At 55.0% G+C, this 27769-nt stretch overlaps 1 protein-coding gene across 2 annotated transcripts in view; it reads right to left on the bottom strand.

Moving 5' to 3' along the window:
* CASZ1 (castor zinc finger 1) overlaps window positions 1-27769 on the bottom strand; it is a 155579-nt gene that overhangs the window by 60242 nt on the left and 67568 nt on the right. For both annotated transcript variants that reach the window (XM_055582339.1, XM_055582340.1), the window contains exon 3: window positions 8875-8926. The gene's annotated coding sequence lies outside the window, so the exon portion shown is untranslated. The remainder of the gene's footprint in view (window positions 1-8874; window positions 8927-27769) is intronic.

Below are 27769 nucleotides of genomic sequence, written 5' to 3'. Positions count from 1 at the left end.
GACGGCTCCCAGCACCCTCGCATCCCCGGTTTGCCCACTCGTTTTCTCTCCCTCCCGGGCCCAGGGCCTTCTCACTCAGCAGCCTGTTTACACACCAGGTATCTCATGCTTTATCTGCTCTCACTTTGAATTCGTAACTTTCACATAAACTTGAACAAAGCTCCTTTTGTTCCTGCACCCCACCCCAGGATCCCAATAAACTGGTTCCCTCTGAGGCGACTGGGCCAGGGCACTGGAGCCTTGGCCAGACGACTGTGTGTGCCTGTGAGCCAGCATGTTCGCACCTGCGAGGGAGCCTGTGTGCCCATGTGAGTGCCCTCCCCGGGCGGACAGCGGAAGAGTGTCAGAAAGCCCTAAGTCAGCAAAGGGTGGACGGGACGGATGGTGGGGACGGAGGGAAGAGCCCCTGGCATAGGGGACGGGGCTAGCCTGAGGCTGGGTAAGAGAGATCCTGGGCCCTGGATGGTTTTGGTGTCCGGGCTGAGGGAAGACGGGATGAAGAGGAAACAAAGGGCAGGGAGGCCTAGCAGAGCCAGGGGCTGAGGCCGGGCTCAAGCTAAATGTAAGGCAGATACAAGGAACGCATTATGGCGGTTTAGGGGCTGGCAGAGCCGCCGCACGCTCGGCCCCGTAATCCTGTTAGCCAGCAATCTCCATTCCGAAAGAGCTTCATTTCTTTGTGAATATTTGTAAACTAGATATCTAATGGAAAATTATAGGAAAATTATAGTGAAATTCATGACGGAGAAATCCGATTATCCCTAATTCAATTATGCCATCTTAGCCCACACAGCACATTTCCCATTTTTTTCCCATAAATACCGATGCCAGGGGTCCCGGTAATCAAATAAAATTGAAAATCATCTTCCCATTAAATTCAATTAGCCGCAATTTCTAAAGCCTATCAGAGATTTTAATTACTAAATTATAAAATTCTCCAATGCTAAATTGAAACCAAAAAAATTGCACATCCTTATATTTCAGAGAAAAAAAAAGGGGGCCAGCAAAATCCCTGGAAAATGCCCTCCTCTCTGTGCCCAGCTCCAGAGCAGGTTCCCTACCTGGAGGGACCGCACGCACTGATGCCTGCTTGCCCGGTTGGGGATGAAGCTAGGGCGGCAAGGGAGAGGGCCCTGTCAGGGAAGGGGCTGAGGCACATTGATTTAGCAAAGGGGCAAAGCACACCTCCACCCCCGAGCATCAGGGCCGGGGCAGGCCCTGGAGAGGACCTGCCTCCTCACTCGCTGTCCTGGCTCCTCAGATGCCCTCAACTTTGTCCCCCACCGAGAACGAGGTCTATAGTGCCACCTCCTTGGCCCACGGACATGGCTTGGGCCCAGGTCACAGCTTGGCCTCAGGGCTCTGCATGGTTCTGGGGCAGCAGACCAGAGGCAGCCAGCTTCTGACCCAGGTGCCGGCTCTCCAGGCACCAGGCCGGGTCCCCAAATGGCCTGGGCTGGGTCAGAGGTGAGAGGAGGACGGGGCCTGATGCCCAGGGTGGCCAGACATCATGGGATGGTCCTGTGGCCCCCAGCCTTCTCCAGAGCATTCCCAGGAGCCATGGGCCCTGGCAGTGTACCAGCCTTCTGGGAGAAGAGCCGGGGATGGACGTGGCCCAAATCTGGCCTCTCCCTGCACTTCCAGCTCATTCCCTGTTCTTCCCCTCTTCTGGGAAGCCAACCGGCTTAACTGGCCAGAAGGACTACCCTTGCCCCACGGGAGAGCTCACTCTTTCACCCCCATTTCCTTTTAGGGAAGTGCTGGCCATAACCCCAATAGTAGGCCCTCCTCTCTCACCCCCCGCCATCCCAGGCCACTTACCCCACTCTCTAAGGCTGCTCCTTGAGTCAGAAGAGCCTGGGGAGGTGGCACCGGTGGTAGCATAAAGTGACCATAGATCTCCAACCCAAGGTGGGTGGCTGGGTGGGCAGCTGCTGGGCCCAGCAGTTTCAGGGGCAGGCAGTAGCCGAGTTGCTGGCAGCCCAGCTCCCGGGAGCAGGGAGCAGGTTTAATTTGCCAGGCAGTCAGGAGTGCCAGCAGGGGAGGCACCCGCAAACAAAACAAAAACAAAAAAGTTAATTATCTTTGGCTTTTTCTTAATAAATATCCAAACTGGCCCGGCCGGATCTTCCGCTTTGGAGGGAGAGGGAAGAAGAAGGAAAAAAAACCCCAAACCAAATGCAACAGACTCATTCTCTCCCTTCCCCTTTGTCTCTCATCCTTGTATGTATCTCTTATCAGAACAGTAACAGTTTCACATTAATTCCCTAATTTCTCAAGTGCAAAAGTATGGTCACAGAAGGTTGTTTTGTTTTGTTTTAGGGTGGGAAAGTGGGTGTGTGGAGAAGAAAGAGGCAGGTGGGAGGGGAAAAAGGGAAAGAGAAACCAGGGAGAAGTAAAAGAGAGTGAGAAAGAGACAGAAGGAGAGAAGAAAAGACAGAGAAAGTACGATGCAGAGAGCTGAGTTTGCTACCTCGCCCCCGGGGGCATGGCCCAGCCTGTGGCCCCAACCTGGGCAGGGACCTGTTCTGGAATGTAGTGTTGGCATTTTATTTCAGTTACAATTATCAGCTACAGGAGATAATGGGTATTCTTCACTTTAAAGCTCCAAACCACCCAGGTCTCACTGGCCACTTTGGCTCCCTTGTTGCTGTCAGTCCCTGTGCCAACCCCTCCCCTCCAGGAGCTTGGCTGAGGGAGAAGGGGGCGGGGGTTGGCTGTCCTTCTGGGGGGTGTGAATTTTTCTACGTGGAATTGCAAGTGTACCTGGGGAGAGACATGCGTGTTGCCGCCTGGGCTTACGTGTCTGGATGGTGCTCATACATGCCTGAGCCCATGCTGTTAGAAACATCTGGTAGGGCACCTGCATGTGCTGGGGCAGCCAGGACATCAGGCAGTCCCTCATGGAATACAGGCGCCAGAGTTCCACTACTTGGGTTCAAACCCCCGTTCCATCTCTCACCAGCTGTGTAACCTCACTCAAATCACTGACCCTCTCTGAGCCTCCATTTTCTCAGCATCAAAGTGAATAATAATTAGTGATTGCCTAGGGCTGAGGGTCGGGGAGAATGGAGAGTGACTGCTAATGAGCACCGGCTTTTTTTTTTTCTGGGGTGATGGAAATAGTCTAAAATTAGATCCTGGTGATGGTGGCACAACCTTGTGGATATACTAAAAACCACTGAGCTGTACACTTGGCATGTGAATTACACCTCAATAAAGCGGTTATAAAAAGTGGGGACAAAAAGGGGGAATGGCTAATAGCACATACGGCATTGAGTTGTCATAAGGGCATATCCAGCACACAGCCTGGCACAGAGGACATGCTCAATAAGGACCGGTGATTAGTCAATTCGTGTGGATCGGGGGAGGATGAGTTGGCATCCTGGGCCTGGGCTGGTCTCCATAAGCGCGTACTGCTGGGGCTTGCAAATGTCTACCTGGGGCCCGGGGGCCCCGCCAGCAGGTTGTCAAGCCTCTGAGCTGCCCCCCACCCACCCCTGCTCAATACTTGGTTGGGGTTCCTGGGCGTCTGCTCCCTGGCAGGCATGGGAGAGTGTGCGGCCCTCCTCCTGCCTCCCCGTCCGGGTCCCTGGAGAGGAGGCTACCCACCGCAGCGGGCAGACTCTGCGCTCACTCTCCCCGTCTCACAGAGCACTCATATTTTCCATGTGCAGCAGACCGTGAATTCACCTTCATACTAGTTACAGGGTTATTTAGCCTCTCCTGACACTGACAATCACCAAACTTTAATTCGCTGCTTGGCTTCTCCCTGCCTTGCCCTCTGCCCACCCCCCAAATCCCTGGGAGAGGATGGGAAGAACCTAGTCCAGCCTCCTCTAGCAAAGCCTGCCCTTTGGAGTGATGGAGCGATGGGAGGTTGGGGGCGGGGGGGATGGTGAGAAGGGGAAGATGATGGACAGAGGGCGGAGGGAGAGAGCAGTACCACCAGGGCTAAGGGGAGTTTGCATCCTACTCCTCGGGCCTGACACTAATGTATTCAACCTCATGTCCATCCTGTTATGAATGAAGACTCAGCTGACCGGGCTTCGGGTCTGAGGGCTGGCAGCCCTGGCCAGGACCAACAGGGCCAGAACTCACTGAGATCCCAGAACCAGGTGGCTGGCACGGGCTGTCCTCTGCCTGATGCTGGACGAGCAGGTGCCCATCTGAGAACCCACCAGAGGGAGCCCATTCTTACCAACCTGAGAAGCCAGCTCTCATTTCTCTGGCCTCTCCCAGTGCCAGTCTCCTGCCCGGCCAAGCCCCCCAGCCTTGCAAAGGCTTCTCCCTGGTTTGGAGCCCTGTTGCCTGTATCACATCTGTGTTCCTTTGATGAAGGCAGGTGCACGGGTGTGTGCTGAGTTGCTCAGTCATGTCCGACTCTTTGTGGACTGTACCCCACCAGGCTCCTCTGTCCATGGGATTTTCCAGGCAAGAATACTGGAGCAGGTTGCCATGCCCTCCTCCAGGGGATCTTCTAGACCTAGGGATCAAACCTGCGTCTCTTACATCTCCTGTATTGGCAGGCAGGTCCTTTACCGCTAGTGCCACCTGGCAAGCAGTTCTGCTCAAAGCTGCTGACAAACATCAGATGGGAAACAGAGACTGAGACATTGCCCACCAAGGATCCAGATCATACAATCCTGGGACCATGGAGAAGACAGGGCCCCACTGTGTCCACAAGTCTACTTCTTCACCCACTGGGAGAGGCCACTGCTACCTGGAGCACCCAGGCCAGCCCCAGCACTGTCTGTCTCTCCTCCCTTGCCTTTAGCAGATCCCCTTCTTTGTGTCTCCCCTGTGCTCCCATACCTTTCTAGGAGTGGGCCTGGCTTCCAGAAGTTCCAAAGAGGCCTCTGCTTAGCTCAGGGGCCAGGCAAGCCCAGAGACCTCAGACTCTTCCTCTTAGCTCCCCTTGATCTCCTGGAGTGGGCACCGTCACCTTCCCCCAAACATCCCAGGCAATCGAGGTTTCCTCTGAGGACCATTTGGTGGAATCATCATATGCACTCACACTCAGTCATGTAGTCATGCCTGGCTCTTCACAACCCCATTATATAGCCCTCCAGGCTCCTCTGTCCATGGATTGTCCAGGCAAGAATACTGGACTGGGGTGCCATTTCCTCCTCCAGGGGATCTTCCTGACCCAGGAATCAAACCCATGTCTCTTGCACTGGCAGGCAGATTCTTTAACACCAAGCCACCAGGGAAGCCCAGGAACTCTCTTATTTGCCAAATCCAAGCTGGCTCCATCAGTTATTCATTAGGCAGAGAGTCTAGAAGCAGCGAGGACTCACCAGAAAAAGACCTGGACTGGGGGGCTTGGAAGAGCAGAGGTGGGGCAAGGGTAGAGCCACAAGAGGAGAGGCAGGGAAATCTATCAGTGGGTCCCAGCTCTGCCTGCTGCTTCCTAGCCCCCTTCTGCCGCCCCACCCTTGCTGGCAGGGGAAGTGGCCACGGTGGCCTGGGCAAGAGAGATGTCAACGGGAGCGATGGCAGAGATGGGAGAAGGGGCTTGTTGACTACAAACTGTCCATTATGGCTCAGATTATAAGCATATTGCGCAGGGCTCTCTGCACGCTGCCGAGGAAATCCAATACGCTGAAAGGTTAATGCAATCAATTAGGGTGACAAGGAAGTAAAGTAAAGCCTTCGGAGTAGATGAAAAGGAGAGAGAGGGAGAAAGAGAGAGCGCCATGGAGTTGGGGGTGGCAGCACGGGTGGTGGGGAGGTGAGGAGGAAGAGAAACTAATGGGATATAGAGAGAAGGCTTGGAGGGGAACACAAGCCTACAAAAGGCCGGGAGCCCTCAACGAGAGGACGGAAAGAGAGAGGGCAGCAAGAGCAGCAGGAAAGGGCAGTTAGTGATCTGTGCGGGGACCCGGTTCCAGCTCAGACCTCTGACAGCTGCACAGCTTCAATTTCCTCCCCTCTCCCTCTCCCTGCCAACCTTTCCTCTGGAGCTTGGAGCCCGGATCCCAGATTAGCTCAGTAGTGATGTGCAGCCTTGGTCCCTGCCCCTGGACAGAGCAAGTGCCCACATAACATCCAGGGCCTGCTCCCTAGAACTGCAGCCTGGTTCCCACCTTCCCCATAATGAAGCCCAACTCAGCCTCCTTTGCTCTCAGCAGCCCCCAGGATCACAGCTTTCCCCCCTGTATCCTAGCTCTTGTTTGCAACAAGCCTGAAGAGCAGAGAGCATGGCAATCCCTTTCACAGATGAAAAAACTGGTGCTCTAGAGGTGATGCAATTTCCCAGGGCCCTGCAGCAGATAGGCAGGACGTGGGACTGACCTGAGAACTCAGGGATGCCCAGTCCACCCCCTGGAGAGGGGCATCTTCCACAGCACTCGCTCAAGTGAGGAGCCTCAGCTTCTCCAAGATGAGGGACTCAGAGGTCCTGGGGCAGGAGAGGGGCTCTGCATGGAACCTGCTGAGGGCTGACTGCTGCCTCCTAAATGCCCAGGGGAAGACCCCCATTCTGGAGGTATAAAGGAACAAAGGAGGGAGGGAACAAAGGAGGTAGGTGTTGCTTAGCTGTCAGACACCTTCAGTCCCATCCACTCACATGCTTGAGATGGTTAGATAGCATACTGACTCAATGGACATGAATCCGAGCAAACTCCGGGAGACAGTGAAGGACAGGATAGCCTGGTGGCCTATAGTCCTTGGGGTCGCAAAGAGTTGGACATGACCGAGCAACTGAACCACAACAACTACCTGTCCGAATAACACTGTAAACGAGATATTCTGCTTACCTTGCAGAAGAGGAAACTGGACCTGAGAATTTCTAGAGGCTACAGGATGGAGATACAAGGCTCCTGGGATGCTGAGAGCAAGAGCTCTGAGGAAACTGTCAAGGAGAAGACAAGCGGGACTTCTCGGGAGGTGGGACTCAAGAGGAGATGAGGTCCTACAAAGACGAGAGAGAGAAAGGGGGCCCCAAAGGGACCAGGACTGCAAGTGGTCCGGTAAGCTCAGGGATGGGGCTCCCTGACAACTGCCCAGGCGCCTCAGAGCAAGACATGAGCACAGCACAGGAAGCAGTTGCACAACCCTGTGAATGTACTTAATGCTAGGGAACAGCACACTTAAAAATGGTTACAATGGTAAACTTCATGGTATGTCTATTTGACTAATTGAAAAAAGAGAGAGAGAGCAGCAGACAGGAGCCAGAAACTCCAGAGTGAGAGATAATAAACTTTTCCTGTAAAGGGCCAGAGAGTAAATACTGTAAAATTTTCAGGCCAAACATGCTTTGCTGTAGCTACTTAGCTCTGCCGTCTTAGAGTGAAAGCAGCCATAACTGATATGCAAATGAGTGGGTGTGGCTATGTTCCAATAAAACTTTATTTACAAAAACAGGCAGGGGGCCAAATTTAACCCTCTGGCCATATTTTGCCAAGCCTTGCTCCAGAGAATGGAAGCACCTGGGGCTGACTTTCAGGACAGAAGTAGCCAATCTGAACCTTGCCAAGAAGTAGAAAGAAAGGCTGGGCGGAGGGCAAGTCAGGGTCTCCTTACCCGAAGAGGGTGGAGGAAAAGAAGAAAACTAGGGCTGGCATGGGAAACAGATGTTCAGGAACCAGTCCTTCCCAGCTCCCAGCATCCCAAAAAGCCCTCCACTGTGCTTCAGATGGCATGAAGGGTCAGAGAGTTGCAGCTCTCAACATTCCAGGAGACCTGATGCCAAGAGAGAGGTGTTGGGCTATGGCTAAGAGAGGATGGGAGTGGGCAGCCGCAAGGTCGGGCTGGCCAGAAGGGATGCCAGGGGAGAGAAAGACGAGGAGAGAGGCCCAGGGAGCAGAGCTGTAACCAGGGTGGTGCTGGCGGCAAAGGGAGGAATCCACGGGCCCCAGCGAGAGCGCAGGGCGCGGGCCGGGCCTGCCCTACACCGGCCGCCTCTGATCACGTTTTCAGGGCCACTGCCCGCCGGCACAGACAATGCTGGGGGAGCCTTTGAAGTCCGAAAGGGATGCCGCTGTGGGAGCCGCGCGAATCTCTTCCCTCCCCCCATCCTCCCGGGGGAGGGGGCCAGCAGGACAAAACCCGGAGCCGGTCACAGCCGGGGCCCCCAAAACGCGTGAGACAAAGGGAAAACAAACAGGTTTGGAGCCAGGCGCACGGTGCCGTGTCTGTCCCCCGCCCCGCCGCGCACGGATGATGGATGGCTGCAGCCAGCTAGCTCGCCCGCCGGGCAGGCCCCGCTATTTACATAACACTGGCGTTCCACCGGTCACCTCTGACACGGCACTGCCTGGGGCCGAGGCCCAGTGGCCCCCGAGGTTCCTCCAGCCACCGGAGGACTGGGACAGTCTGTGAAGGCCCAGCCAGGCCAAGGGAAGGAAGGACAGCAGCCTGCTCTGGGCTCAGAGTCTGGGGCCTCTTCCCTGCCAGCGTCCCATGGAGGGAGGAGGAGGCCAGGGGGTGGGGCGGCAGCTCCCAGGAGAGGCAGGACTGGACTTCTAGGGCTTTCAAGTCCGTGTGGTTCCCAAGCACAAGCTGCAAGCAGAGCCTCCAGGGAGAGAGGCAGCAGCCAGAGGGGGTGGCAGCACTATGGAGAGCTGTGCATGGTCCTGCCAGGCAGCTGACACCTTAGCCTGATGTTGCCTTGAACAGATTCCATGCCCAAAGTCAGTGATCCACAGGTCCCCAGCCCATTTCCACCCTAACTATCAATCTGAGACACTTCTACCAGGGTTATCTTTTCCTGCCAGGTTCAAATGGGGAGTGTGCCTCTGATTCCTTATCTCCATCTTCCAGACCCACCCTGGGTGCTCGGCAGGACTGGGCCCAGCTCAGACCATATACCAGGTGCATGGTCTCCAGCAGGGGGAAGGACGCAAGGATCCAGAAGGGCTCAGGCCTTACCTTGTCGTGGGTCCTAGAGGTTCCTCTCTTGCGGTGGGGGTGTCACTTCATCCTGAGGAAGGACAGAAGAGCCTCTTAGCCTTTCAAGGCAGGACCCATACAATTCCCCAGAGTGCGCCACCACCACCCCCAGGGCCAAGGGACTGATGCTCCAGGTTGGCCAAGGGTGTCAAAAATTCAGATACCTGGAGTGGGCACTGATTTTGGACCACTGAAGTACATGCCAAACCAAAATTTGAAAAAATTCAGAAAGCAGCAGAGGCTGATCACAGTGGAAAATATGGTCCTTGGGGCTTCCCTACCAAAGATAGAGAAGTCAAGCTGCACTGGACGCACGTCTGTGGAAGCAGAGATGCGTGTGTAAGGGTTGGGTGCTCCCCTGGAGCTCCAGCGGCTGAGCAAGCGGGCCTGGGGACAGTAACAGGACTCAGCAGTACTCATTCCTTCACTCTCTTCCCCTGGCCTCAGAAAATAAAAACGACAGATGCCAAGCTGTTCACTACAGCAGGTGGGTGACAGAGGGGCCAGGGTGGACCAGAGGCCAGGGGACCAAGAAGCCTCAGCTCCCAGAGATAGGCTGTAAACAGCACCTTCCACCCTGCGGTCCCACTGATAAGTCCCAACCCATGCTAGGGGCCCACGCAGGGAGAGGGAAGATGGTCCAACAAGATAGGTGGTCTTTAGCCAACACGCAACTCAGCCCAGTTTGCCAGGCCCAGTCCCTCCTGCCCAGAGTGTGAATTTGGGGAGCCAGGTTCAAATGGGACAGACTCCTCGTGTGGACAGAAAACCCAAGGAGCTCTTTGCCCACTGACCTGTGCCCACCTGCCCTTGCCTGAGCCAGGCCCTGCATCCCCACCCCTACTCCCAGCCCCCACTCCCACCCCCAGGGCCTTCAGGACTCCACCCACACTGTTTTTCTGTTTACTAGTTGTTTTTTTTCTCCCCACTCCCTTATTTGTGGCTTATCAATGATGCAAGAGGAATAACACCAATTTCCTTAGGCTGTGTAATCCCCAAATCAGATTGGGGGGATTGCGAGAGGTGAGGTGACCTTGTACCCGGCTCTTGGAATGCCACCCAGTCCCGCCGCCCGCCCTCGAGTTCCCAGGACATATTTAGATAGATAATGCTAATTGTACTTGACGCGTCCTCCTAAGGAGGGCTGGGTCCTCAGCCAGCTTTCGCTGCCTTTGCTGGGCTGCCTGGGCGGAGGATGTCCACTGGGGTGGAGCCTACCCTGCTGGACACAGGGCTTTCTGGTGGGCTCTGAGCAGTTGGGGCGGCGGTGGGGGGTGTTGCTTACGGACTGCGGAAGCCCTTCTGACGGAGATGGTGAGAAGCTAGGATTTTGCATAGAGCTGGGCGGACAGAGATAGGGGGCAGCAGAGAGGAAAGGGGAGCCCTGCTGAGATGGAAGACAGGGCAGAGGTCGGCAGAGTGGAAAAAAGAAGCAGTCGGAGAGGAGAGCTGGATGAAGTGGAGGCCAAGCGGGACTGGGCCGCAGGGCAAAGGATGGAGACCTTGAGCCTCTGCTGAGAAGCAACGGGCGGGCTTGGCTGTCAGAGCTCACATCCCAGCCAGCCAGCCAGGGACCTGGCGGGGCGTCGTCGTTGTCCGGTCCATCCCACACCCGACTGCCTGAGATCTCTCAAGGCACCCCGGCCAGCCTCCCTTGAACCCCCAAAGCCCCCCAACTCCACAACTCCAGTATCTCCCTTCTACCACCTTTTTCTCCCCTCCCATCCTCCCCGGCAACTGTGCATTTATTAATTCATGAGGCACTAATTAGTTCTTTGTTTAATTTTGTGTTAAACAGACTGACCGGAATGATAACGACTTGCAGCGCAGTGTTGCCGTCCCCAACCACCCCTGTTTTCTGACAACAAGGGAGCGCGGGAGACCGGAGCGCTGAACCCAAATCCCTCAGCAGTTGCACTTCATTAAGTCAAAATGTGACAAGAAGCTTAGAGAGCAACTCACAGATCTGATCACACAGAACAATCGGGGAGGAAACTTTCCAGGAGTTGGTTGGGGGTGGCGGAGAGACGGGGAGGGGCCGAGACGCTTACCATGCGGGGACCAGGACGAGAACTGGGGTCCTGTCCCTCCCCTGCCCCTAGGGCAAGGGCCTGGCTGACTGGAGCATGGAGGCTGTCTCTGGGTGGGATCTGGGACACTTGGTGGATCCTTGAACCCCAGAGGAGGGGACCTGAGAAGTTCAACTTTATCTCTCTGTCCTGCCTGGGCATCTTCTCCTGTCTCTCTCTGCCTCTCACTGCCGCTGAAGTTTGGTTCTGGCTTGTGTGAGTGAGTGACTGGGCACACCCTGGGCTTGGTGGAGAATCAGAAAGCTGCTATAGTTAAGGCAGGATTCTGCAAGGCTGGGGGGAGGTACAGAGTAGGCAAACACAGAGTGGAAGAGGAGCCCCCACACTTAGGAAGGTTGAATAAATGCAACCCTTCTAAGCTAAGCAAGAGAAGTACCGTGCTCAGGGATGCTGGCCACTTTCTCTGCCTGCTATTCATTCACCCATCCACCTATTCATCCACCCATCCACCCATCCATCCACCCATCCACCCATCCATGCATTCATCTAATGTACTTTAAGTATTCTGACCAGAAAACTGAGGATCAAGAGGTTGAGCTCTGTGCAGAGGTACAGGGCAAATCAGAAATGGAACCAGATCTGTTTGGTTTCTGGGCTGTGGTAGCTGACTGTAGACCAGCAGCTGAGCTAACAATGACAACAAGCCTTGTTACCTGCTCCCTCCTGTCCATGTGAAAGAGCAAGATCTTGGTCCAGACCCATTAAGCTTCTAACGCCATAGAGCTACAGGTAAGGATCAGAATGAAGCCCTGTCCCCGTCTAAAGACAGGGCCCCTACCCTCCTTTTACCTGACCTTAATCTCAGAAGATGTGGACGATGCCTAACATGAATGAGAATATGGAAGGGGACATGAGGAGGAGAAAGAGAACAAAAGCCCACAGAGAAAGATGACAAAAGTGAGCCTGGATTGTATGTGAGGATCCTCTTGCCTTCTTCCCATTGGCCACCGCGCCAGACCAGGTGTGGCCTCTCTCATCCGCTGAGAGCCCGCCTGGCCAGCCCGCAGGCCCAGGCAGAGTCTGGAGGTCAGCCTCGCCCTTGCCCTCCCCTGACCAGTTGGGAAGTGCAGTGGTCTCTCGCCTGAGCCTGGCAGCCCTGAGCTGGCTTCTGTTAATTTGCTGTCAGGCTGCCTAAGCAAACCAATTAAAACTAATCATTAATTATAAAAGAGAGCAAGAAGAGTAGAAGAGAGGGGAGAGGGTAAAAGAGTGAGGTGGGAAGGAGGCGAGGGCAAGCGGGGTGGACAGACAAGGCACAGAGCGCCTGCAGGAGCTTGCCACGGGACCGCGGGCCTGGGAGCCGGAAGGGACCAGAGGCCCAGGCTGCGCTGGAGCAGAGGGAGGGCGGGCAGGGAGTCAGAGATGGTGGGGAGGGGGCTGCCACAGGCCAGGGGTGGAAAGGAAGGCTGGAGAGCAGGGGGGCAGGGAGGGAAGGGTGAAGAAGCTGCAGTGACCAGCGTACCAGGATCCGAAGAGGCCTCATCCGCCTGCAGTCAGTCCCCTCTGGCTGGAGCCGCCGACCCTCCGGGACTTGGCTTCGGATCATCTCACCCCCAGTTCCCCGGCTCCATATTTATGAGGCTCAGCTGATTACGCAGCACAGGGCCAGGCTCCCGGCCCTGCCGCCCCTACCTGCTCCCCAGCCCTCTCAGGCCACGAGGGGCGGCCCGGGGCAGCTGTTGGCCCATCTACCCGCCCCCCCAAATCCCCATGCTGCCTCCTGCCCCCTCCCCCACCCCCACACAGCCCCCTCCCCGGCCAGGCCCTTTCACAGGGCTGAGGCCATGTCAGCGGCAGCTTGAGGAGGGGGGCAGCGCAGACAACAAGGGGCAGTGTCATGGAAACGGGCACTTTCCCCAAGAAATATTCTGTTTGGCCTCCTTCCTGCATTGAGGAGCTGTCAGGAGCCTGAGTGAGAGCCACACCACCCCGGGACCAGGCGTGACAAAACCTATTTTCTGCCTCAAATTTGATTGATTAAAAAACTTTTTAGGAAAACCATGTTAAAAGAGTGAAAAAGAGAGAGAGGGAGAAGGAGAAAGAAAGAACGAGAGGGAGAGTGAGGAACCAGAGGTAAGGAGAGAAAGCAGATGGCAAAGCTGCTGGGCGCAGGCCACGGGCAGGGCCTGAGCAGTTGCCCGGCCATGACGCCTGGGCAGGCATGTCAGCGGGATGGCTGCCACATAACCAGGCAGAGCGGAAAGGTCAAAGGAAGCCCCAAGCTTTTACACAGTGGTTAGCAGGACCCTGGGGGGGCCGAGGGCCCGCACAGTCCAGCAGGTGCCGGACCCAGATGAGGCGGTGGCTGGGGCCCCGCACTCCAAGGCTGGCCCGAGTCAGGTGGGGGTCAGCGCCAGGCCTCTGGATTGGCTCTGGAGGAGAGTGGGGTTTGCAAACAGCCTGGGCTGGGATTTGGCCAGAATCCTGAAAACTCTGCACTGAGTCAAGAGGAAGGGTCTAGGAGTCTGGAGCTGGGAAGGGATTTTCCCACCTTGTTCTCAAGAAAATCCTGGCTCAGTAGGTACCCAGCTGACCCACCCGTCCTGCAGGAGCTGACGCCTCTGCAGGTTCAGCACCCCTCCCCTGCCCTCTGGGCCGCATGCCTTCCCTGCCCAGGCCCCTGGCTCCCTTGCTTGATGCTGCCCTCTGTGGTCCTCACACCAGGCTCACCCTCCCTCTTCCTGTCTCAGAAGCCAAGACAGGCCCCGCCACAGGCTTGGACTGTGAGGGGAGGCCGTGCCTTTCTCCCTAGGGCTGCAGGAAAAGGGCCAGCCTCCCTGCTCCTCCCGAGCCCTCAGAGGCCCCGCCTGATCACTCCAGGCAGAGGTGGCTCAGATTTTCCTGGCATCCATGCTCTCCCCAAGAAGAGCGGCTCAGGTGAGTGGCTGGGCTTTTGCCCTGTCTGAGGGCCTCGAAGGTCAAGGTGAGGAATGGATCTGGCAAAGCTGTCAGCAAGAAGCCAGGCGCTGGGAGGGGCGCTCAGCAGTGTCCAATGTGGTCTATGCAGCTCAGGGCTCACTGTGGGCGAGGCGGTGCCTCCTTGGACAGAGGGTGCATTCTACCAGACAGATGCACAGACGGACAACACCTGCTCTGGGCCCTGCCCAGCCCTCCTCTAGGGCATTGACTTAGATCTCTTCCCGTCCCTACTTCACAATGATCATCAGATATTCACTGAGTTTGTCCTGTGCTCATGACACTGTGCTAAGCCTCAGGAAGGTAAAATACACTGCTTCCATGAGCAACAGCAGAGTAGGTAAGACCCGATTCTGAGTCCTGATTCTGTCACCCTCCGTGATATCTGCTGGGGCAGGCAGACTGCTTAAGCTCTCATGGCCTCAGCTTCTTCAACCGAAGAGGCAGAGGGTATGAGCCCCCACCTCAAACACAGTTCATTCAGTAATATTTCTTGAGCACCTACCGTATGTTGAGTACTCCCCTAGACCTGGAGAACACTGGTAACCAAAGACAGTCCTCATAGAGCTCCCGTTCTGTGGTTCTTTCTGTGAAATAACAGACTGCACCATGGTCTGGCAAGTAGTACATGCTCAACAAATATTACCTGTTATTAGCTTTCAGAAGCCCTGCCTTTAAGAAGCAGGGGAAAGGTCTAGGAATTTCACTCCAGGTATGTACTTGAAAGAATGGAAAACAGGGACTCAAACAAAAACTGGTACGCCAATGGTCATAGAGGATCCATTCACAATAGCCAAAAGGTGAACACACCACAGATGTCCATCAGCAGATGAGTGGATAAGCAACATGGGGTGACCCACACAATGGAATATTATTCAGCCATGAAAAGGAATGCAGTTCTCATACAGGCCATTACAAAGAATGAACCTTGAAAACATTATGCTAAGTGAAAGAAGGCAGACACAGAACACCACACACTATATGGTTCCTTTTACATGAAATATTCAGAATAGGCAAATCCATAGAGACAGAAAACAGATTAGTGGTTGTCAGGGGCAGAGGGAAGAGGGAAACAGGGAGGGACTTCTAACGAGTGTAGAGTTTCTGTTTGGGGTGATGAAAACCTTCTGGAACCAGATATTGGTCATGGTTCCACAACACTGTAGATGATGGAATGCCACTGAATTGTACAGTTTAAAAGGGTTACAACAGTAAATTTTACACTATGTGCATTTTACCACAACACAGAGAAATGCTATAGCTGAGGAAGGAGGAGGAGGAAGAGACGAAGAAGGAGGGACTTCCCTGGCGGTCCAGTGGTTAGGACTCTGAACTTCCACTGCAGGGGGCACAGGTTCTATCCTCGGTTAGGGAACTAAGGTTCCCTATGCCGTGTGGTGTGGCCAAAAGAAAAACTAAATACATTTTTTAAAAAAAGAAAAGAGGGAGCTCCATCTAGGAGGAGAAGGCTATTCCCGCATGGTGGCTCGGCATGGATATTAGACAAGCCAAGCGAGGGAGCGGAAGGTGAATTAGCCTTCTTTCAGATAGGTCCCCTCTCCCTCTTGTCCTCAAGGACATCGTGCACTCCTGCCCGAGGTGTTCCCAGGCCTCACATGTGCGCTGATGGACTAAATAACATGAGAAGGTTAGGGTGGCTCCAGAGATTGGAGAACATGTCACTCAAGAGCCTACGGTCCAGTCTCTCTAGCACTGCCGACTGTCTGCACACACGTGGTCCGGCTCCTCTCACATGTGGATCTCAACGCACACAGCCCACTCCACCCGTCTCTCTGCCAGGCTCCCCAGATAACACTTGCTGCTGCCCAGCATCTTAGCACAACACGCTGCCCTCCACATGGGGAAAAAGGGTCTGAGTCAACGGCTTCCCCACCGCTCAGGACTCCAAGGCTCCCCGAGGACCAGGAGTTCTACCTTGCAGGAAAAGCCAAGGATAACCAGGGAGCCGGGCCCTCGGGACAGTCCCCCTCGCCCCCACCAGCCCTCAGCCCACCCTCCTGGCTGCTCCCGAATGCGTGTGCACACAGAAACCCCTGTCTTGGCCCGGGAACTGTCAGGAGATCAACAAACAAAAGCTGCTTCTTGACAGGGAGTCATTTATATTTTAGCTTCGTTCCATTATCCTAACGAATCCTTCATCAGCAGATGCAATATTAACAGCAGAAAATCAGCTCATTACATCCAAGGGGATTTCATCAAGACGGCAATCATGTATGCAGCTCCCCAAGCCTTCAAGAGGCCAGTGTGGCTGTTATTTATTTATTTTGTTACTTATTTATTTAATTTTTGGGGTTCTTTCCACATAATTGCACCGCATCTCCGATCTTTAATAAATAATTTGTAGGTCCTGAACTGCACACTGCTTTGCTGTCTGCCATGAGAGCCTGCATTAGCCAAAATATTTACCAATATTTGAAAGTCATTAGGATCAGGAGGGAAGTGGGGAGGGACCGCTCTGTTCTTCTAGAAATGGCCTGCTCTGCAGCTGCAGGGCTGGGTCCTCACTCCCGTCCTCCACGCCCATCTCCTGGAGTGGGGGTCTGGCTTGCTCAGCTCACTCAGTTTGAGCAGGGGATTCCCTGGAGCTCTTAGAGAGCGAGGCGGCCATCTCCAGGGGTTCCTGTGGGCTGCTTGTGGCTGAGGAGCCTGGCTGCTGGAAAGGACCCCCCTTGGTGCAGAGGCAGGAGGCTGGAGCACTCTGTTGGGGTGATACTGCCAGGGTTCGCCTGACAAGTGAACAAATGCTGAACGTCAGGGTGCTCAGTGAGGGAAACCCTCCTTGTGCACCAGCAGGCCCTGGCTCTGCTGCAGCTGAGAGTGCAGAAAAGTCTGACTTGGGAATCCCCTGTGGGCCAGTGGTTGGGACTCAGTGTTTTCATTGCTGTGGGCCCACATTCAATCCCCGGTCAGGGAACTAGGATTCCACAAGCTGTGCAGCACAGTCAAAAAGAGGAAAAAATTAAAAAAAAAAAAAGTCTGATCCATTCCTCTCAGCTTCCCAAGGTTATGCCTCCCACTTCAAAGGAAAGAAAAGTTAGTGGGCCCAGAAGGCAGACTTAGTGGGCCCATTCTATAGACGAGAAAACTGAGGTTCAACAAACCAAAGCTCTCTTCCCAAGGCAACACAGCTAGGCCCAGAACCAGGATTTGGACTCAGAAGTGACCCTGCTGGGCCACCATTCTTTCCCCTAGTCCATAGCCGTCCAATGACACGGCCTGGCCTTCCAAAACATCCTGGCTCCAACCCACAAGCCTGGAGTGGCTACTCAGGCCGCTGGGCACCCCCTGCCACCACCACTGGGCTGGCCATGCTTTCACAGGTTTTTCCCAGCAGGGGCTGGATTTCTGCCCAGCCAGGAATGTGCTCCCAGGATGTCAATTCTAATCTCCCCAGTGCTCTGACAGAATTAAGCTCCAGTTTGTCCGACAACATCCCAAAGTTTCAGAAATCCAGGGCAGACTCTCTAATCAGGCTTCAGGACAAAGGTCTGGCCTGACCCTGTCACTTCCATTTACTCCTCTTGTCTGTCTCCCAGCCACAGCCTTTCTGCAGCTTCCTCCACCCTCTGCCCTTCCCTGGCCAGATCAGCCCCGCCCTCTCCTCCAAGCTCCCCTGTTTCTCCGCCCTGCACTTCCCCTCTCTGAGCAGCTGGGCTAATCCTGTTGCTCCACTATCTAAAGCGAGGAATTCCTCTGAGACTGACCTGTCGCTCAGGGCTCGCTAGGCCTGCTGGCCTCACCTTGCCTGGGGTCCCTCTGGTTCACTGCCTCTAGGGAGCACACAGGCTCGGCCCTCCTTGGCTCGGGAGAGGGTGCTCAGTGCAAAGTTATTCTCAAACTCCGCTGAAACTTGCCTGCGGTCAGTCTGACTTTACTGCCCCTGAGGCATCCTTTGGCCTTGCCCAGCCTCTATCCACCGATTCAATGGACATGAATTTGAGCAAACTCTGGCAGACAGTGAAGGACAGGGGAGCCTGGTATGCTGTAGTCCATGGAGTCACAAAAAGTCGGACACAACGGCTGAACAACAACAAAGCCTCCATCCTGTCTGAGGGGGCAGCTTGCAGGCTCTGGAAAGCTTTGGCCCTTTAGCCATGCTTGGGGGCCCCTCTGTAGGGAGAGACCTCCCCACAGCAAAGTCTGTAAGCCACCAAGAGGAATGCTGGGTGGCGGACAGTGAAACTGGGATGGGCAGGGCATGCAGTGAGAGCCCCCAGCGCCATCAGAAAGGGGTGAGGAGTGGGGGAGCTGGGCCGGAAGAAGCCCCCTTGTGCAGCCAGACAGAGGATAGCCCCCCAAGATGCCAGGGACGCAGAGATGTCTCCTTCTCTGTCACCCACCACGCCCAGTACCCAACTTCCCTTTTTCACAGCTCTGGTGTGGACACAGAGCTCTGATACCTGCCTCGATTTCCAGGGAAAATCACACACACAGGCTGGTCAGAGGAGACAAAGCCTTATGGAGGGGCATCGGTAGGGACCACGAGCTTGAATCTAGTCTGCTCACATCAGAAGACTCCTGGGGAACAGAGGGCACCAGGAGCAGTGTGGACAGTCAAGGGGAAGAGCAAGGGCGGCTGCACTCGATCTATGTGCTAACCTGAGGATCCGGGCACAGGGCTCTCCTGGACAAAGCAGGGGCAGGAAGACACACACGGGGCGCAAGGAGAAGGCTCACGGTGGAAAACAGGCATGGAAATGTCGCTCTGCTCTTTGACCCTCTGGAGGCATAAGAGATCTAGAGTGGCTGGGGCAGGGGTGCTCCCCCAGAGCCACCCAACCCATGGGGAGCACGGAAAGTGCTGGGATGTGGCGGGCAGGCAGGGTCACTCCAGGCTCCTCGGCTTCCCCTGTGACCTGGGTGGAGACCTCACCCCGGCGCGGAGTCCTGTCCCACGCAGGCTGTCTCACGCCCTCCCCTGCCCATCTTCCTCGGCCACAGCCACACTCTACGGAGTGGGGATCGCTAGACTAGGGGTGGCTCCTCACTCTCTGACGGTCTGTCCTGCATCCTGTCCAACATCCCCATCCCGAGGCTGGTCCTGCCCTCAACAGCACAACCAGTGTGTAACCTAGTGGATTCCCTGAGAGCCTGGGGTGAGCCAGGCTGATGGAGTAACAGAAGCAAGAATTAGGCAACACATCTCTATAGCCAGCCCTTTCTCTGGAAGAGCAAAAATAATTACTGTATTTCTTACTTAATAACAGAAAAATCTATCCAAATGAAGGCCTCCGGGGAGAGTGGAAGAAGGCCCATCCGTCAGCTCTTTCAAGGAAGTCTCTGCAGTCCCACAGCCCCCACCCCTGACAACGTCACAGCCCCCCAAAACTCCCAACTTTGCTTTTCAGCCTTTCCTTCTGTCGCGTCCTTCCTTTCTTGCTGTGCTGGGTGTTGGTGAGACGGTGGGGTTTTTTTTCTTTTTTGCAATTTATCAGCAGATTGTGTGGAGCTGAGTGGTGTGAGCCTCACCCTGCTAAATAAAGCTTTGGTATTTCTGATAAAGCCATCAAATTCCTTATCACACTGACACAAAGTGCATTTAAAGAGACAGACACCCTGTCCCTCCCTTCCCACCAGCCCCTGCCCCCTCCACTCAGTTCAGATTTCCAGCTGCTCAGGCTCTTGTGGATCAGACACCAAATACGGCTCGTCCGGGAGGATGTGGGGGGTGGGGGAACCAAGGGGCAGGAGGGCTGCCCACTCCAACTCCCACCCACCTCTGTCAGAGCAGCCGACACCCTGACCAGGGACTCAGGTCCACAGGGAGTGGCTTGTGCTTCCTGTCCCAGCTCTGGAGCCAGAGGGAGCAATCAATAGACACGCCCTGCAACGGGTGGGTGGGGGCGGTGAGAGGGGGGTGACTTCATGACAGTGTAGTCCTGTGCTAGGACAATACCCAGCAGCTGCTAGAGGAGCCCCCAGTAAACCGCCAGGCCCACCAGGCTGCTCGGTCACTGCGCACACATCAGGTGGCCTGAGCCACTACGGTACCCAAGCGGAGTACAAGGACAGGGCCAAGAGGGGCCAACGATACCCATGAAACACAGGGCTGACCATGTTCCTGTCAGGCTTGACCACGGGTTCAGCAAAGCCCTGATTCCTTACACAGCCCTGCAAGGTGGTGGAACTATCACCCCATTTGGGTATTACTCGCTCAGTTGTGCCTGACTCTTTGTGACACCACGCACTGTAGCCCGCCACACTCCTCTGTCCATGGAGTTCTCCTTGGCAAGAATACTGGAGTGGGTTGCCATTCCCTTCTCCAGGGAATCTTCCTGACCCAGGGATAGAACCCGGGTCTCCTGCATTACAGGCGGATTCTTTACTATCTGAGCCACCAGGGAAGCTTGCAGAACTATCACCCCATTCGATAGATGAGGAAATCGAGGCTGGCCTGAGGCCTCAGAGCCAGCGGCAAGCCCAGCTGCAGCTCTAGCCGAGGCTGGCCAACAGCTCTGCCGAACGAAAGACTCTTTACTTAACCGATTTGCAGAGTTCACGCCCACCTCCCCATTTACGATCCCACCAAGACAGGCCTTCCCATGTCCCAGTGCCCCCCTTCCACCTCCCTGGCCCTAGCTTGTCAGCCCAGGCCCTGCGCCCACACACAGCCTGTTGGTTGAGGAATCAAATTTATTATTTTTAATTATTTTGATTTATCAAAGCAGCAGCTACAATCATATTAAACCAACTTGGCTTCTTGGCATTGAACAGATACAGCTGCCGCCGGACTCCCCCACATCCTATAAAACGCCCAGGCTGACCGTGTGCTCCCCAAGGAGGGCACCCAGGGGCCCTTCTCCAAGAACCCCGAATTTGAAGACCACCAGGCCTCCCCCGTGCCCGGCTAGAAGTACATGCAAAGATGCTGAGGGCCAGAGAATGGAAAAGGAACATGCTGGGGCTGAGCTGCCAGGTGCTTTGGGAAATAGTCACCTCCATCCCCCAGCCCGGAGACCCTTCCAGAGTCTTGACCCACTGGGGAGTCACAAACCCCTCAGCTGGCATTTGCAGGGGCTATTATCACTAGTGGTAAGAATCCTGCCAATGCAGGAGATGCAAGAGATGTGGGTTCGATCCCTGGATCAGAAAGATCTCCTGGAGAAGGAAATGGCAACCCACTCCATTATTCTTGGCTGGGAAATCTCATGGACAGAGGTGCCTGCCGACAGTCTAAGGGGTTGCAAAGAGTTGGACATGACTGAGCACTGCTATTTGAATTTTTGAATATAATTATGTCTCAGGCCTGCATTGGGGCACTCAACAGAGAGGAACCAGCCTGCTCCTCAGCCCCTGCCCACAGGAGAAATGATGGCCCACTTTTTGCAAGGGAAGAAACTGATATTCACAGAAGAGAGGTGATCTGCCCGGGGTGCATAGCTCATGAATACAGCCAGGCCAGAATCCAAACTGATTCCTTTTGAATGAAAAACCCTCACTCGACAAGAACTCTGCCTTCTCCTTAATCTGGGAGCAGTGCTCCTGCCCAAGTGCCATGGCCAGTGGAAGAAGGTGGCAGAAGAGAGAGGACCTGAAGTTCAAGGTGATGGCCCTGTGGGGCAGCAGCAGCATGAAACCAATTGGTTCCCAAGAGATGCCCAAGCCCACACCAGGGCATGAAGAGGGGCTGGCCCACCTGAAGGGCACAGGTAGGGGGTGGTACACAGGTGAGCAGATGTACCACTCAGCCAGGGAGCTAGGCTATGCCCTGGGGCACAGCCCAACCCCTGTGCATCCAGGAGCCTGTGCACTACAAGGCAACACCCAGCATTAGAGCCAAATTTCTTGGCCCAACTTGGCACACAAAAAGCATGAGTGATTCTGGCAGACCTGGAACAGGCACCTCCAGGGTCCCAAGGCCCACAGAACACACTGGAGTCAGCTCTCTGCCTCTCACTGTTGTTTAGTCGCTAAGCTGTGTCTGACTCTTTTGCGACCCCATGGACTTGTACCCCACCAGGCTCCTTTGTTCATGGGATTTTCCAGGCAAGAATACTGGACTGGGTTGCCATTTCCTCCTCCAGGAGATCTTCCTGATCCAAGGATCAAACCTGCATCTCCTGCGTTGCAGGCAGATTCTTTACCAAGGGCCACCAGGGAAGCCCTCTGTACCCCTCAAAGGAAGGCGAATCTTGGGAACATGGGCAGGGCTTCCTGGTGGGGTGACAGGAGACAGCAGTGTAGAGACAGAGTCTCCACACCAGTCCTCTGACTTCATGCCCAGGAATTACAGCTGGCTGCCACCAATCCAGGAAACAGACTCCCACTGGTGCCCATGGTCCAGAGGGCCCCCCTCCAAGTCCAGTGTGAAGAGCTTGGCTCTGGCCGCAAGTTCTGAACCCCAGTGGGTATTGAAGGGCATGTTATCTGGCTTCTCTGAGGTTGAGTTTCCTGATTCATGAAATGTGTGCCCCTCTCAGAGAGAATCTGCCTGCCAATGCACGAGATGCAAGAGACTCGGGTTCAATTGCTGGGTCGGGAAGATCCTCTGGAGTAAGAAATGGCAACCTACTCCAATACTCTTGCCTGGGAAATTCCATGGAGAGAGGAGAGTGGTGGGGTACAGTCCATGGGGTCACAAAGAGTCAGACACAACTGAGCACCACTCACTCACTCACAGTGCTGCTCTCAGAGGGCTGTGGTGGGGATTCTGGGATACGATGAGCACAAAGCTCTTACAAAGCGTCTACACATTTTCTATGTGCAAAAAGTGATGGCAATTGTCATCATCGTCGTCATCACCTAAACACCTCTCTATCCAGAGTACAGCACTTGGGTTTGTGCCTTTGGAGCTGGGATGGCAGAGAGCCCGGGGGGCTCAGACATGTCTAGGAGAGGTCTTGCCCATCACCCTCGGCTACTGCAGCCAACGAGGACTTAGGGTTTAAGGCAGGAGGAGAAACAGGATGACCCGTGGTGGTCACACTTGCCTATCAAAACCCTACATTCACACAGCTTTCCATGGGGACTCATGCCCTAATATGGGCCCAGCAGCTTTCTGGGTTATTTCGAGTGTGTGTGATAATGACTCCAGGCTTTGTGTCTGCTGCCCCCAGACAACTTTTCCATCTGGGGAGAGGGATGACGGCTGGCAGAGAATGAGAAGGGCACAGGGAAGCCGAAGGTCAGAGAGGATGCAGAAAGTGGGCACAGATGGGCAACCCAAGGGGAGAGGAAGAGCAGGAGGCTGGAGGAGTGAAGGGGTCAAGGTGAGAGGGGAAGGACAGAGAGCTGGGCAAAGCCAGCCAGAGCTCCAAGACACAGGTGGGCGCCAGACCCCTATCAGCAGGATGGCAGTGGGGCCTGCAGCCTGTCTCCTCGACAAAACGCCAGTGGAGACCCCTTCTATTCAGCGGTCAAGCTGGGCCCCTGGACAACCACTCAAGGCCTGGGAGGGCCCCTGACTCTTGAGTTTATTCACATATAAATGATCTTCTGTCCAAGCGGGGCCCATCAACTTCCAGGCTGCACAGGGTTAACTCCAGAGGAGGGGCTGGCTGGCTTTGCCTTCACTCTACCTCAATTTCTACTGCTCCCATCACCTACCTCCCCCACCCCCTGATCTTAGGAAAAAAACCCATCAAAATAACTATTTTATGTCTCCAAATATGCAGATCATTTTCTTTAATGAAAGATGCTTGACGTCTCCGATCCAATTAATATGCAAATGCAGGAGAGGATTTATTTGTGACATTCTGTCTGGGTGAGAGAAAACAAAAAAGGCCTGTTAACCAAAACACTAATTGCTGTGACTGATTGTCACATATCATCATTTTCATAGGATCTCCTCCATTCCCAGCTCTCAGGGAGCTTGAAACCAGGACTCATCCACGAGGCATCAAGGAGAAACAGGGCAACCGGCTACCTGTGGGCGAGGCCCCTCCCACCAGAACTGTGTCTGGGGCCAACGAGGGCGGAGGCTCCGATTAGTTCTGGCCCCATGAGGGCAGTCCCGACCTTCTACAGAACTTGCTGGTTCATCTTCCTTCCTGCAGTGCACTTTGCCACTTAGATGCTGATGTTCAGACTGGAAGAGAAGAGGCCTGATCTCCACTGGATCTGATAGGCACGGGGAGGCCTCAGCCCATATACCTTCCTGCCCTGCTCCAGGTCAACTGCTTTTTTGCCATCTGCTCCTACCCTCTTGAAGGTGAGGTGGAGGCCGGCCAGTGTTCCAAGGAGAGAAAGCCTATTAGGGTCCTGTTGGTTACCGCCCTTCACTGCCTCTTCTCTTGCTTCTAATGCTGTTTCACCTTGAGGTCCTCACAGCACTTGTGGAGAGAAGTCACCTGGGGAAACTGACACATGGTGTGGCATCTTCTTCTTAAGATGCCACATGGACACGGTTGAGCAAACGCTGGGAGATGGTGATGGAGGACAGGGAAGTCTGGCGTGCTGCAGCCCATGGGGTCGCAAAGAGTCAGACACGACTGAGCGACTGAACAACAAGGGACCCACTGCAACTGGGTATCATGTCACCCCTTCTCCCCTGACTGCACTGAAGGGGGTGGGTCAGCTGCCACAGCCTCATCTCCCCTGAGCAGCTCTGACCCCTCAGTAGGACTATGAGGCCTCCTTCAGGGAGACCAGGGAGGGGAATGACTGTTGATGGATATCCTTGTTTCCAAAGGCCACAGAGAGGGACTGGAAAAGACACGTTTTGCTTAAGTTATCGGGTAAAGGACAACAGGGTTCTGGGTGCCACAGAGTCCACACTCGAGGCTAAGGGGCAGAAGAAGATTCGCTAAAGCAGCTTCTTTCCCACACAGGGGCCAGCGGACAAGTGAAGACTAGAAGGCAAGACTCTGAGCTCCAATAGCTTAGAAGGCTGATTGCTGAGCCCTTCAGCATAAACATTCTGGGCACTCAAAGAAGGCCTCTGTACCTTCCTGTCTCCCCTGTGGGACTCCCCAGAGATTCTGAGGACACTGAAACCTGGGGACTGGGGAACAAGTGTGACAAGGCCAAGGAGCCATGGGGGTCCTCCCAGAGACCTTCTGCGGGCGCTGGGCCCAGCTGAGGGTACAGTGAGGGCTCTGCATCTTTCAGGAAAAGTCAGTGGAGGTCAGCGAAGCAACAGTGATCTAGTGAACACCAATGCACACCAGCCCAGGGGTCAGAGGTCACTCCCAGCAGGGCCACGGTGGTGGCAAGAAGGTGGCCGCCTCCCAATGACCCCCATCTCAGCTGTCCCCATCTCCTGCCCTGGCCCAGCCGCTTCCCTCTGGCAACTCCACCAGGGCCTCCAGGGAGAGCTGGCGCCAGGGCAGCACGGCGCAGACGCTCTCCCCCCAAAAGGCCTGCCCCCGCACCCCAGGAACAGGCTCAACAGGATGCCATGCGGGGGAGCCTGGAAGCCTTCCGGGAAGAGCACAGCCCTGGCACCAGTCCCGCAGGAAAGGAGGTGAGCTGGTCTGCCACTTGGTCTGCCGCTCACCTGACTCGCGCCCACGACAGCTGAGCACCAATGGGATGTGCGTGGGTGCAGACGGGAGGCAAGCATCATGGCGCCAGGGGCCCAGGGGGGAAGGGCGGGCGGCTGGGGAGTGGCAGCACGTTGGCTGGTCAGCTGAACAGAGCTCAGCTGTAAGCACCAGGTGTGAAGGCCCCACCCCCAGGCAGGGACCCAAAGAAGGGTCCTCAGGGAACACTGATCCTGTCTTAGGTGGCCCAGAAGCACCCATGTTCCCCAGCCTTCCCCACCACCACTAGCCAATGAGAGCAGACAAGCCTCACTCCTGCTTAGCTTGGATCCACTTGCGGACACTCACAAGCACATCCTGGGGCACTAGGGTTCAGGGACCATTGATATGGCCTCACTGTGCTGAGTCTGAACCCCTTTAAAACCAACCCATCTGCACAGAAACCTCTCATAAAACAAAGGAGACTGTGAGCAGTCTATTTATTAAAGATGCCCGCCCCCTACCCCATGGCCTCTCACTTAGCCTGGGAGCAGCACATGGCTACCCAGGCTATGGAAGGCGGGATAAGCAAGGTCTGGTTGGGTGAGACCAGCTTCCTAGCACTGGGCAGAGAGGCCTTGCACTTGTCAGGGCCCCTTCATGGCTAAGAGGAGGGGTCCCCAACCTCCTGGCCACAGACCAGTGCCTCCTGGCAGATCACTGGCGGCATTAGACTAAGTGCACAGGGCTTCCGTGGTGGCTCAGTAATAAAGAATCCACCTGCTAATGCAGCAGGCAGGGGTTGGATCCCTGATCCAGGAAGATCACACATTCCGAGAAGCAACTAGGCTCAGGGACCACAACTACTGAACCTGTGCTCTAGAGCCCGGCAGCTGCAACTACCAAAGCCCTCATGCCCTAAAGCCCGTGCTCCGCAACACGAGTAGCCACCACAATGAGGGGCCAGCACCCCACAACTAGAGAGTACTTCCCCACTCGCTGCAACTAGAGAAAAAGTCTGAGCAGCAAGAAGACCTAGCACAGCCAAAAATAAAGAGATAAAATTGTTTAAAAAAGGAAAAAAGAAAGTGCACAATACATGTAATCCACCCGAATCATCCCGAAACCACTCTGAAGGGTCTGTGGAAAAATTGTCTTCCACAAAACGTTGGGGACCCTTGGCTTAGAGGGAATGCCTGGGCCCCGGGGTATCATATTCTAGGCTCCCTACCCTGCTTCGTCTACCTTGGCTCTCCTTTCCTGTGGTACGGCTCCTCCAAGAACCAGATGCCAAGACAACACATCCCACGGATGCATTTCCACCTGCTTCCCTCCTGAAACCTGGCTGCTCTCATGGTCAGCTTGACTCTGGCCATCTCAGGTGGCGCTGCTTCAGTGTTACACACCCCAATCCCAAAGACCTCCCTTCCCCAGATCCTGGGCTTCTCCCTAAGTTCAAACCACATCAGCAGGGGTCAGTCCCTACCTCACACCCAACATAGGATCTGCCCGAGTCTCTCAGTTCGTTCTAGTTCTGGGTCGGGACAAATCTAGACTCTCTTTCCCAAATCCAGGACCTTGGAGCTCTTTCTTCATGGGGCACTTTCAGAGAGATAGAAGAATGCCCCCCACATCTTTGCAGAAAGGGGTATAAGTCAGGCCACACCAGCTTTAAAATACCCCAGCATACAATCCGCAGGGTTAGAGCAAAGGCCATGTGGCCAGAGCCGGACTATAAATAACCAGCAAATCGCTTCCCAGAGCCAGCCCCCTCCCCAGCACCAAGAACCTTTCTGAGGAAATCAAAGTGAACACAACTGTTACCAAGTCACTACTAAAATATTTACCAGCCTGGCGAGGTGCCGAAGGTGCTTGGCACCGAGTGTTTGCTTATTTACAAGGCTGCTTTAAAGGGTAGAAAGCAAAATAAGGTAACCTGAGCTATTAAACTGAGGGGGCCAGGTGGTACCTACCAGCTGTCAGCTGTCCCAGGCGCGTGGGGAGCTAGAACAGCCATTGATGGAGATTCCCCTCAAAATGGGTTGGAAAAGTGAAACAGACAGGCCTTGGAGCTCCAGAATACCCTAACCAGCTGGGGCGGAGTGAGGGCTTGGGCAGCGGGAGTGGGGAGAGTGTTACAAGTTAGAGGGCCTTCACCCGCAACCCAGACCACGGGGCCCACACAAGACCCCAGGGTGCCCCTGGGCTTCTGCATCCTCACTCAGAGGGGACACCCAGGACACTGTCCTGTCCAGAGGTGGGGGCCTGCAGGAGGGAAAGAGGAGGCACAGAGGAAGGCAGGAAGAGCGGGCCCCCCGCCACTGAGGATGACATCAGGGGACACACGTGACTGAAGAAGAGAACGCACTCGAGGGTTCTTCTCGTCCTCTTCCTCCTCTTTCTTTGAAGTTCCCTTGTGGTTTGAATTTAATTTTGATTTTCTCA

This window comes from Bubalus kerabau, chromosome 5 (assembly GCF_029407905.1).
Source record: "Bubalus kerabau isolate K-KA32 ecotype Philippines breed swamp buffalo chromosome 5, PCC_UOA_SB_1v2, whole genome shotgun sequence".
Lineage (NCBI taxonomy): Eukaryota > Metazoa > Chordata > Mammalia > Artiodactyla > Bovidae > Bubalus > Bubalus kerabau.
This window is presented reverse-complemented; position numbering and strand designations above follow the sequence as displayed.